Source organism: Rutidosis leptorrhynchoides, chromosome 4 (genome assembly GCF_046630445.1).
Source record: "Rutidosis leptorrhynchoides isolate AG116_Rl617_1_P2 chromosome 4, CSIRO_AGI_Rlap_v1, whole genome shotgun sequence".
NCBI lineage: Eukaryota > Viridiplantae > Streptophyta > Magnoliopsida > Asterales > Asteraceae > Rutidosis > Rutidosis leptorrhynchoides.
Window position 1 is genome coordinate 420,943,333 of NC_092336.1, and position 12,987 is coordinate 420,956,319.

Sequence of the window (12,987 nt, forward strand, 5' to 3'; positions counted from 1 at the left end):
CATTTTTTGTCGGAAATTACCTGCTTATCATTCCTAGTCTAGACACGTTTTACTGCATTGATTGCATGAATAGTGTATAGACAAAATTTATATCTTAGCGTATCTGTTACTGTAAACTTTTCCTGACATCTTCCAAAAATTTCTCCGTGATTTATGGAATTTAGTATTATATATACATATGTAAATTATGTATTGAAGAGTACCAATCTAAATTCTATAATCTATTTCATATCAAAAATCATCTCTCTAATTATACAAGATGGATCCCGTATCTAGTTCAAATTCCTTAAACTCTGACAGCTATTCCGATATGGATATTCACCTGAATTCCGAAGACAGTGTAACCGGAATGGATCAACCAATTAGCCATCATCTATTCTGGATGAATTGGGGATGGGTTCGTAGTCTACTTAATTATTGGAGACAAGAAGAAGGTGATCCCTTCCATCCACCACATTGCCCTCTTGGCGAAGAACCTGAAGCACTTACCGGCGAACCTGTTCGTAATACCATTTTCTCTCTCATCTCCAGAATATCTCGTCATGATCATATACTCTCTCAAATTCTGGATCTTATTCATCCGCTCGTCCGAACCGCCAATCATCCCGGTATAGTAGAAGAAGTTAACGAGCTTCGCGCTCGGGTATTGGCTTTGGAGAATATGGTGCAAAGGTTACAAGCACCAGCAGAATCTCCGGCAACAACAGTACCACCGACAACAACACCAACAGTACCATTACCACCACCAACAACATCCGCATCGCAAACCCCAACTTCACAATCTGTTCCATGAGCATCAACGTCATACGCACCGTAGTTACCAAGAAATACCAGCAACAATAACCGATGAAGTATTAACTCATTTCCCCTGAAGAAATTTTATGTATATTTAATATATATGAATTTTGAAACCAAAATAAATCTTTTCGTACTAAGCTATTACATGTGAATCTTAACTGATAGGTACTACTCGGTTAGTTCATATTACTAATATGCAATGATGTACATCCTTCCTTAACAACTTAACCATTGTTAACTACAATATCTGTTTCAACCCAATGAATTCCATTTCATAATAAAACAAGTGTATTAATCAATTACATAATTGATTTTACATTTTCAATTTCGATATACTCGAAACCTTCCAGAAAACATCATCTGTACCTTGTAAGGTTCACAAAAATTCCACGAGCATCAACATTCTTCACCGAGGAATATCAACAAGAATAAATAATGAAGTATTGATTTCACTAGTGAAAAACTCCGCAAAGATTATGTAATCTTTAATGTTTTAGAGATTAATCATTTCTAAGTCAGGCCGAAAATCAAATGAGCTTAATATGATATTAACTCATTAAATCCGTATTACATCTGAAGAAATATACATACATATATTTTCATAAAGACTGTAATGAAAATTCTTTTGTACAAAATATTACTTGTGAAATCTTTAACGGGTAGGTAATTCCCGGGAAATATATAAGTTCACAATTAATATGTTATACTGTACATTCTTCAACTTTGATTCAAAAATTATTAACTATGCTCACAGCGATATACAATCGTTTCCATACAAATTCAATTACATATTCTGATATTGACGGATCAGAATCCAAGTCAAGATTTAACAAGTGATATCATTCTTAGATATCTACATCTTTCAAAGCTATACTTTGACTTTAAATCTGTGCAAGATCCATTAGCATTGTTTTTACCAAAAATAACCTTGCAATTCCTTTTCAAAAGTATCCAGTATTATCAACCGTTCAACCAGTCAACGACGACCTTTCAGACTTGTAACTTTGGCAAATACGTTTTTGTTACTGAGGAACCTTTTATGTTCCACCACATTAGCAGTAAATTTACCAACCACTTCATTGATCCTTGATCTTTCGAAAAATCCTTATACTCATTGAAACCGTATCATGTACTCATCCACATCTTGTAACGGCAATTGCCGTACCAACTATCGAGAATTAGCAATCAGTATTTTGAAATCTTGCAGCACGTCTACGCCAACAGTTATATGTGTACATATAACGTCTACCTCCTGGAATTACATACTTCGAATGTAAAGTTTCCGAAAAACACCTCAAACTACGAAACTAGTTCTCCGAATTTTGGAAAAATGTTGATAAAGCAGCAAAAACTGTAAACGACCTTAACAGTCAAAAGTTTGATGATAAAGAATAGTATGGTGGTAAAGCTGAGAAAAAGAGAAGGTTTGTAACTGAAAAACGGATTGAGTAAAGTATGAAAGAGGCTGTGGACAAATCACAAAGACTAAATCTACTTTCAAAGAATCCAAATGATTCAGTATCTGCTGAAGCCATTAACGAATACCTTGCCTCCAAATCTAAACCCTTGCGGACAATATTCTTCATCATCCTCTGATATTATAAATTCTAAGATATCATCGTATCTTTCATTATAAATATCCTCCATATTTCTGGTGATAATTCCATAATCATTCGTATCGGAAATCAATTTTCTCCTTGCGATATCTGTGTTACATCATAAAATAAACTATTTTAGTTTCTAAATTCTGAAACTTTCAAGTTTAAAATATGAATATTTTGGAAGTGGTGTTAGGAGCTGAAGCATGAGATAGTATAATATAATGACACTTGATCAACGTGATTATATTACAGCAAGTCATGCTGAGTTTCTAATGGAACGTGATAAAGGTTCACTGATCACACCCTCATCATGAACCATGTTACATAACTCTTTCATTCTATATAATCTCTAAATATATCAAGAAAATATTTTCTTAATGATTCGGTCTTTTTTGAGGTATTCTGGTAATTTGACAAGTCAGATTGTGCTATTACCGTTTTTTTTTAAACATTAATTATGTTCATTCCGAAATTCATACCTACGAATTCTGGACTATTATTCGCTTGATTTAAAGTCGGGAAGATAAAACAAAAGCATGATGCTTCAAAATATCAATGGAAGTATATATAAGTAAATTGGAGAGAGTATTAACTGTGGATGTCAATAATTATGGAAAGACAGAAGCAGAGACATCGAAATATAAGGGAAGATATAAAACCCAACAACTACCCAGAAATTACAAACCGTGTATATCAATGCGTATAGCAATATAAAGACACGGGAGAATGAAAAATACTATAACCCCAAGGTAATAGTAGAAGAAAATAACTTCCTCTGGTGGCAGATGAAAAAGAAGAATGAAGGATACGATAGCCAGGAAAATATCAAGAATCAGAACTGGATGAAGCATTTCACAATCTTTTGAAAGTATGAAATGAGGAAGAAGATGTAGGAGTAGTGAAAATAATGAAACGGAAGAGGTCAATTTATAGCAAAATATCGGACGCAGCAATAGAGGCAGATTACGCATTTAATCAAAGAAAATCCTAATTTCCGCAAATTCCGAAAAAAATCAAATCTTATTTAAATTATGAAGATTTTCTATTCCTTAAAATCTGGAAATCAATCGTTACTACATCAAGAGATAAGACGCATCTCTATTCTCCATTTCACTTGATTACTATAACTTCTCTCATACGCTTCGAGTAATTGGATTATTTTATCCATATTATTCAAACATAGATAAAACTCTATTATCAACTCATATTCGTCATTAAAACATTTTTATTGTTAGCCATGACGATCTCACTCAAATTTCGGGACGAAATTTCTTTAACGGGTAGGTACTGTGATGACCCGGAAATTTCTGACCAAATTTAAACTTAATCTTTGTATGATTAACATTTCCGACACGATAAGCAAAGTCTGTAAAACTGAATCTCAAAATTTTTGAACTACTTTTATATATTTAAATACCCTTCGGTTGTTTTCGACGATTCGCGAACAATTATATGTAAATAGATACATATATACTATAACTTGAAAAGGTAACAATGTATTAATTGTTTGATACCGTACATTAAACTTATTGGTTTAAATATCTATTTGAATATATATGATAAGTTGAAATATTTATTATTAAAATTTATTTATATATAACTTTCAATGTGTATTTAAAAACTGATTTATATATTAAAAAGATATATACATATATATAATTTCAAGTTATTTAGTAAACGATAGTAACATTCGTTTATTGATTCGATTGATATTTAGATAAGTTAACTAAAGCATTTAAGATGAACCAGTAAAACACTAATTTGCTACAGTATTTTCAAATTGCTACAGTACCCAAAATGCTACAGTGTTTTCGAAAATCACTATTTGCTACAGTGAAATTGACTTTGCTACAGTACTTTGCTACAGTAAACCATTTTTGATATGAAGTAAATGACCAAAACACTTAAATGTATAAGTTATACCTTGAGTGGTATAGTTTATGGATGATTTAAGACTATATTTTGACAAAGGTACGATTCACGAAACGTAAAGTACAAGTTTTCTCAGTATACGATAGGACGTTCGAAAAACCGGAACCGGGACATAAGTCGAGTGATGACGTACGACTTATCGGAACTAAAATTACAAATCAACTATGCACATGAATTTAATATAATATATAATTAATTATATAAATTATTATATATTATAAATATTATATTAAAATATGTCGATAAACTAGAGGCCAAAACATTGTGAGCTGTAAACCCATCCCATGCGATCGCATGGGAAATGGGCTGTAAAGCCATGCGATCGCATGGCAGTCATATCCAGGCCACATCTATAAATTCGAGCGATTTCATTTCATTTCAGCACACATATCTACTATCTATCTCTGTATCATTATTATTTATATTATTATTATTATTATTATTATTATTATTATTATTATTATTATTATTATTATTAAGATTAATATTATTATTAATATTATTAATTAGTATTATACATAAAATACTACGACGAGGTTATGAGCGTGTCACTTTCAAAATGGTTTTCAAGCGGGATAGAGCTAAGGAAATTATGGGTTATTGCCAAGGAGGTTATGGGTAATGTTCGGAGGTATATTTGTGAGTCAAACCTAGTGTTTATCATCTCTGTTGCGTCTACGTACTTTTCTGAAATATTGAATCACAATATTGATACGTTGAGATCTACGATTATTTGGTAATCCGAGTTTCGGTCACATTACGATGAACAACTTTATATGCTGCTAAGGTGAGTTTCATAAGATCCCTTTTACTCTCTATATTTTTGGGCTGAGAATACATGCAAATGCTTTATTAACCGATATACAATATTTATATGCGTGAGTTTCATATGATCCCTTTTTCAAACTATATTTTTGGGCTGAGAATACATGCGCAGTTTTATAAACTGTTTTACTAAATGGATACAAATACTAAAACTGATTTTGTGTGAGTTTCATTTGCTCCCTTTTTAATTGCTTTTGCAATATATATTTTTGGGCTGAAAATACATGCACTTTATTTTAAACACAATGGATACAAGTACATACTAAATTCTACACTGAGTTTGAACCGAAAATCCCTTAGCTTTGGTAACTAGTAACTGCCAGTTATAAGAACTGGTGGGCGCGAGTAGTAGTATATGGATCCATAGGGCTTGATATCCCCGTCCGAGCTAGAGCACTAGCCTTTTAACGGACGTATACTATTTGAGAAGCGTACACGTTGGTTTGCGTGTATTTTTAAGATGATTATACAAAGGGTACAAATTATATATACGTTAAGTTTAGTTACCAGGGTGCTCAATTTCGTAGAATATTTTGATAAACGTTTCTCGATTGAACAACTGAAATCTTGTGATCCACCTTTATATACAGATTATGCGAAACACTAAAACTATGAACTCACCAACCTTTGTGTTGACATTTGTTAGCATGTTTATTCTCAGGTTCCCTAGAAGTCTTCCGCTGTTTGCTTATATGTTAGACAAGCTATGTGCATGGAGTCTTACATGGCATATTTATCAAGGAAACGTTGCATTCACCAAATCATCACCATGTATCTTATTTTGACTGCATTGTCAACGGAATTACTATTGTAAACTATTATTTACGGTGATTGTTTATATGTAGAAATCATCAGATGTCGAAAACCTTTGATTTAAATATTCATTTATGGTGTGCCTTTTCAAAAGAATGCAATGTTTACAAAACGTATCATATAGAGGTCAAATACCTCGCAATAAAATCGATGAATGACGTGTTCGTCCATATGGATTTGGAGCGATCGTCACAGTTAGGATGCATTAGTGAGTCTGGACTTCGACCGTGGTTACTTGAAAAATGATTGCTTAACAAATTTTGTTGGAAACTATATATTTTTAACATGTGAATATTATGTGATATATTAATCTCTTTACGCGTTTGATATTATGTGATAGATGTCTACCTCTAGAACAAGTCCCATTGACTCACCTAATAATAATGAAGAGTCAAATGTAAATTGGAATGATTCATGGACTGATTCACAAGTTCCCGAAGAGGAACCGGAAGAAGAGTCGGAACCAGAAGAAGAATCGGAACCGGAAGAAGAATCAGAACCGGATGAAGAAATAGAACTGGTGGGGGAAATAATAAAACGGTTAAGTAAAAGAAAATCCTCAACCAACCGACCAAGGTTAATTATGGTCAATGGTGTTTCCGCTAAGGAAGCAAAATATTGGGAGGATTACCAATTCTCCGATGAATCGGATTCTGACGAGAATTCCGATGATGTTATAGAAATTACCCCAACTGAATTTAAAAAGGCAAAAGAAAATAATAAGGGAAAGGGCATAAAAATAGAGAAATCTAATTCCAACCCCGATGAACTTTATATGTATCGTCAACCCCCGAAGTCCTTAAGTTGTAACAATGACCCGGGAACCTCTAAACCACCAGGTTTTTCTAAACCAATGTGGAAAACGACGGCTCGTATTAGGGGAACATCATATATCCCTAGAAACTTGGCAAAACGAACCAAAACTGAAGAAGAAGAAACAAGCGAGTCGGAATAAGATAGTTGTATTCGTGTGGTGTAATATATGTAATATAGTGTGCTTATGCTTTATGATATATGTAAAAATTGCTTGTATTAATAAGTATTTTTTTTATGAATCTAACTCTTGTCTATTTTAAAGTATAAAAACACAAAATGGATAGACAACCCAATATTTTAAGAGACCTACCCGGAGACATGATTGATGAAATCTTGTCTAGAGTCGGTCAGAATTCTTCGGCACAACTATTTAAGGCGAGATCAGTTTGTAAGACATTCGAAGAACGTTCCAAGAATGCCTTGGTTTATAAAAGGCTTTCGTTCGAAAGATGGGGGATATCACATTGGGAAATCCATAAGTTACGATGTGTTTACTTTGACGCATATATTGCGGGGAACCCAAATGCTATCTTACGCAATGGGTTAAGAAATTATTTTGACTCAATATATCCGAATATTGGACTTCGTGATTTAGAAAAAGCGGCTAACATGCAACATAAAGAAGCATGTTATGCTTACGGATTAGTAATGTTCGCTTCTCACCAAAGTGAGAACAAGAACATCGGCCTACAACTATTAAACAAAACGTTCCCACAAGTGACGGAGTCGGTAATTGGGGTAAAAAAAATGAGGTTTTTAGATTGTTACAGGACTGTTGGACATTACGTAACCCTCGTCCCTTTGACGACGTTACAACACGCTGTCTTATCAACGGCCATAACGGTTATGTTCCACAAGACCAAGGATGGGAAGTAGTCCTAGTAAAACCAGAATGCATGACTTGTTTCTGGACGTATGAATTACGTGTCTTTATTGCCTTTGCTGAACGACTTGTGTACTAGCTAGAATTATCTTCACAACTATCTTATATCAAAGTTATTGTGTGCTATATTTCATGCTTTATGTAAAATAAGCGGTATTGTAAGTTTGTAAAATATTGTATAAAAGTTTGAACGCGGAATATTATTATAATCAGTTTTTCATATAGAATTGTAGTAGTTGAATTGTATATTAGCTACTAAGTATGAACTTAACGGGTAGGTACTACCCGAATTTAAACTTATAAAACGCTAATATGAAGAAAAAGCTTTTATAAATGAGTTCATATTATGCTACGAAATACTATTAACTACTCTTAATATTCTGTATGATTAACTTGTTCCATTTGAAAAATAATGAAGAATACAAAGGCCGATAACAATCCCGAAATTTCAAATCGTGTATATCGATACAGATAGCGATATAGAGACACGGGAGAACTAGAAACACTATAAACACAAGAGGATAGTAGAAGTAAATAGATTCTTCTGGCGGCAGATGAAAGAGAAGAATGAAAGATATGAAAGTTTGAAGTATAATAAGAATCAGGATTGGATGAAGCATATTAAGGAATGAGTAGAGGAAGAAAGAATAGAAGGTGTGGAGAATAAGAAAACGGAGGAGGTAGATTTATAGTGAAATATCCGACAGAGAAATCAAAACAGATTGCCACATTAAATCAAAGAAGATTCTGATCCCTAAAGAGCCAAATCTTGTTACATAAGATTTTCTTTAAATCCCTTAAATTCTGGAAATCAATCCAAATCATGTCATCGGTTAAAACAATTCCATATTCACTCATTTCATTCTTTTGTGATAGCTTCACTCGTACGCTTCACATGATCGAATCGTTTTATCCATATCTTTCAATAATGATAAAACTCTATTATTACCTCATATTCGTCATGAAAACATTCCTAATGTTATTTATGACAACCTCTACCAAATTTTGGGGACGAAATTTCTTTAACGGGTGGGTACTGTAACGACCCGGAAATTTCCGACCAAATTTAAACCCTAATCTCTATATGTTTCCGACACGATAAGCAAAAACCCTAATGTTGAGTCTAGAAAGTTTGAAATCTATATTCGGATAATCAGTTACCCTTTTGACCAAGCCCGTCGATTCACGAACAATTAATTGTAAACAGATATGTGTGTGTATATATATATATAAATAAATAATTATAGTTAATTTAAAAATATGGGATTTTTTTTTCTAAATACTTTTATCCGCCACTGAATCGCAACGGAGTACGAAATACTATCCCGAAATAATAGTCTGTGACTGTCGGCAAAATATTTCACCATATGTTTTCTATTCATACAAGTTGAAGATATTTTATGCCATTATTTGTAGTACTATTATTGTTTGTGTTTGAAAATTCAAACAATAATACATATATTCATATCATATATGCATCGATACAAAACATACACTTTTTCTTTTCCCTGTTTTTGTTCCATCTTTAATAACTCTTATGATCTATATATACATGCCTATGCTTGTATGTTCAACCATCATAAAACTACCCTCTCAAGTTATTGTAATATCTAACCCAAACAAGAACACCACACATCTGCGACTAATACTACTAGTTCTGTCTTCGACTCATCTTCTTGCTAGAAACCCACCTTAACACAAACCCATCTTGATTGTTGATATGGCCTACGAGATTGAACACCAAACCACCAACATAAAAACATGATCACCTTCATCATCCCAACTCAACCGTCACCTTTTACCATCTTCACCACACAACAACCACCACCAAGACCATGGTTCACCACCCATCCATCTTGCCACCCTAGCGTCCCATTTACAAACTATCTTGTATCACCATTTATCAAATCTTCATTCTATTCCACCACCTCCGGCAGCCATCACCCCAAACCCACTTCCACAATTGACAACCATCAACTCTCTCTCTCCCTCTCCTAAAATATTTTCGCAAAACCAAACAACTACACCATACGTTTCTGTTTCATTTCGAATACTACTACTAATATACATCTGTCCCAAACAACCACGGCACTCCACTACAACCATCTTCAAACCTATTTCCACCTTCATCACCCTTGAGACCCATTACATCGAAACCAAGGAGAACCCATCAAAAATCACCATTTAAAAAAACATCAACTTACACCCACTTCATATTATGATTACTATATATATTTTTATCTGAAATGAAAGAAGCACCCAATCCAATTGTTTGTAACAAATTCCTGCTGTGTACACACATATCAAACCGCCATTAAACATCACTGATCACTACAACCCACCTTGGTCCATCACCCTCATCGACAAACCGCTACTACCATGTCTTCGTTGCAGCTACTGCTGCGAAAGTTTTCTGTTTCTTAATCTTCTTGTCGAAACCCACCATAATCACCAACCTGCTGCTACTACTTTACTGTTTCTGTTTCAATCGAGAATCAACCAAGAACACCCATCACCAAAACCTTTTGATTATTTAATATTGATGATGAGATAATGATGGGTCACGATGATAATGATGTTATGATAGGCGATATTAAAATATTGAGGATGAATATATCACGCTACTGTTTTTTTTTCTTTTTGTCGGCCATTACTGTATTGTAATTGAAATTGTGTACGCTCCTAAATGTTGATGAATCTTGGGCCGTAAACCTTGTTTTAGTTAAATGGGTTACATGTACTTGGGCTGCACAATTAATTTAGTTATTAGACTATGGGCCGTAAGAAATTGGATAACATGGCCAATACTCCAATTCTTGTACGTGAAAACAAAGTTAATGATGTATGATAAAGATGTTAAGACTCATTGATTATGATGATGATCCTGATTCACGAAAGATTATGACTACGAAGTGGTTATGAAAATGATAAAACGATATAGATTAAGTAGTGATAGTGACTAGACGAGATGTTGATGATGGAAGTTGGTAATGATCGACAATGATGACTGGGATGTTCAAAGATTGATGATGACGAAGTTATAATGTCAGTGACTATGATGAAGATGCACGATGAAGATGTACGGGAGATGGTTATGATGATAGAGATATAAGATGACGATGATAGGATAAATTAAAATTGAGATAATTATGATCACGGGTTATGATTCATGATTATGATTATGAATTATGGTTATGATTTATGATTATGATTATGATTATGAGTTATAATTATGATTATGATCATGAAACGATTATAATTATAAATATATTATGAAGAAGATGAAAAGACATAAAATGGGTTAAATGAATTTGGGGAGGTTGTCTCTTAAGCGAGAGATCGTGGGTTCGAGTCCCGTCTTGGGCAGTTTAACCCCTTTTAAAACTACAAAGGTATAATTATTATTATTATTATTATTATTATTATTATTATTATTATTATTATTATTATTATTATTATTATTATTATTATTATTATTATTATTATTATTATTATTATTATTATTAAAATCATTATTTTTGTAGTTATTATTATTAGTATTCATTATTGATAAAAGTATCATTTTGATAAAAGTTATTATTTTATTATTATAACTATTATTATTAATAAAATTATTATTAAGAGTATCATTACTAAATTTATCATTTTATTATCATTAAAAACTATCATTTTTATTATTAGAATTATCATTATTTTTATCATTATTATCATTAGTAATATTAATATATTAAATAAAAGATTTTCTATATAAAAATATATTTATGACATAACACATAACTATAATAATATTTTTGTAATAAATATTAACTATTCAACTAAAACATATAAAATAAATATTTAATTAAGTTATTAATATATAAATTAATAATATAACAATTAATAATAATATATATATATATATATATATATATATATATATATATAAATTCGTTCGATTACAATTTTATGTGTTAATAAATATCTGAATAATATAGGTTCGTGAATCCAATGCCAACCTTATACTTGATCAATGATGTCATATGTATTTTTACTACAAAATACATTAGGTGAGTATATAGTTCCCTTTTAACTCTAAATATTTTGGGCTGAGAATACATGCGCTGTTTTTATAAATGATTTACGTTATGGACACAAGTGATCAAAAATATAAATTCTACGTTGAGTTGTACCATGGCATATCTCTTTATACTTGGTAGCTAATATTTACGTGAGGAGCGTAAACGCTAATCCTGTTGATAGATCTATCGGGCCTGACAACCCCAACCGGGCTGGACGACCAGCATTTAACGGTTGCACAGTACTTCGTTTCGTTACTACACTTGGTACGGTGTAGGGTTTATTTAAGAGTATGCTGCTGTGATTTAAATGTTAAGTATGGTTACCAAGTGCTCAACGTCTTTTCTATACACGAGGAGTGTATTATGTATAAACTTTAAATCTTGTGGTCCATTGTTATAACGCTGCTAGCATCAAACCTATATATCTCACCAACTTTATGTTGACATTTTAAAGCATGTTATTCTCAGGTACGAATTAAGTCTTCCGCTGTGCATTAGCTCATATTAAGGACATTACTCGGAGTCGATCATCGAAATGGGACCAACTGTTGAAGACTTCATCCGGGAGGATAAGGTCAAGGTCTTTACAGGTGGTATCAGAGCGGTGGTCTTAGCGAACCAGGTCTCCCATTAGTGTGTCTAACTGGTAGTTGTTAGGATACATTAGTGAGTCTGGACTTTGACCGTGTCTGCCTGTCAAAAGTTTTGCTTATCATTTCTAGTCGGAAATCATCTGCTTATCATCCTTAGGAAATTGCCTGTCTATCATTCTCAAGTCTAGACACATCCTACTGCATTTATTGCATCGATAGTGTATAGACAAAATTCATATCTTAGCGTATCTGTTATTGTTACTTTTGGCCGACATTTTTTCAAAGATTCTCCGGAATTTACGGGATTTTGGTATTATAAATACATATGTAAATTATGTATTGAAAAGTACCAAACCCAACTCCTATAATCTATTCCAAACCAAAAACTAATTTCCTCGACTATACAAGATGGATTCTTCGTCCAGTTCGAATTCCTCCGACTTTGATAGCTACGCCGATATGGATTTCCATTCGAGCTCCGAGAACAGCGTCACCGGAATGGATCAACCAATTTCCCATCATCTATTTTGGATGAATTGGGGATGGGTTCGTAATATACTAAATCTCTGGAGGCAAGAAGAAGGTGATCCATTCCATCCACCAAATTGTCCTCTTGACGATGAACCTGAAGCACTTACTGGCGAACCTATTCGAAACACCATTTTCTC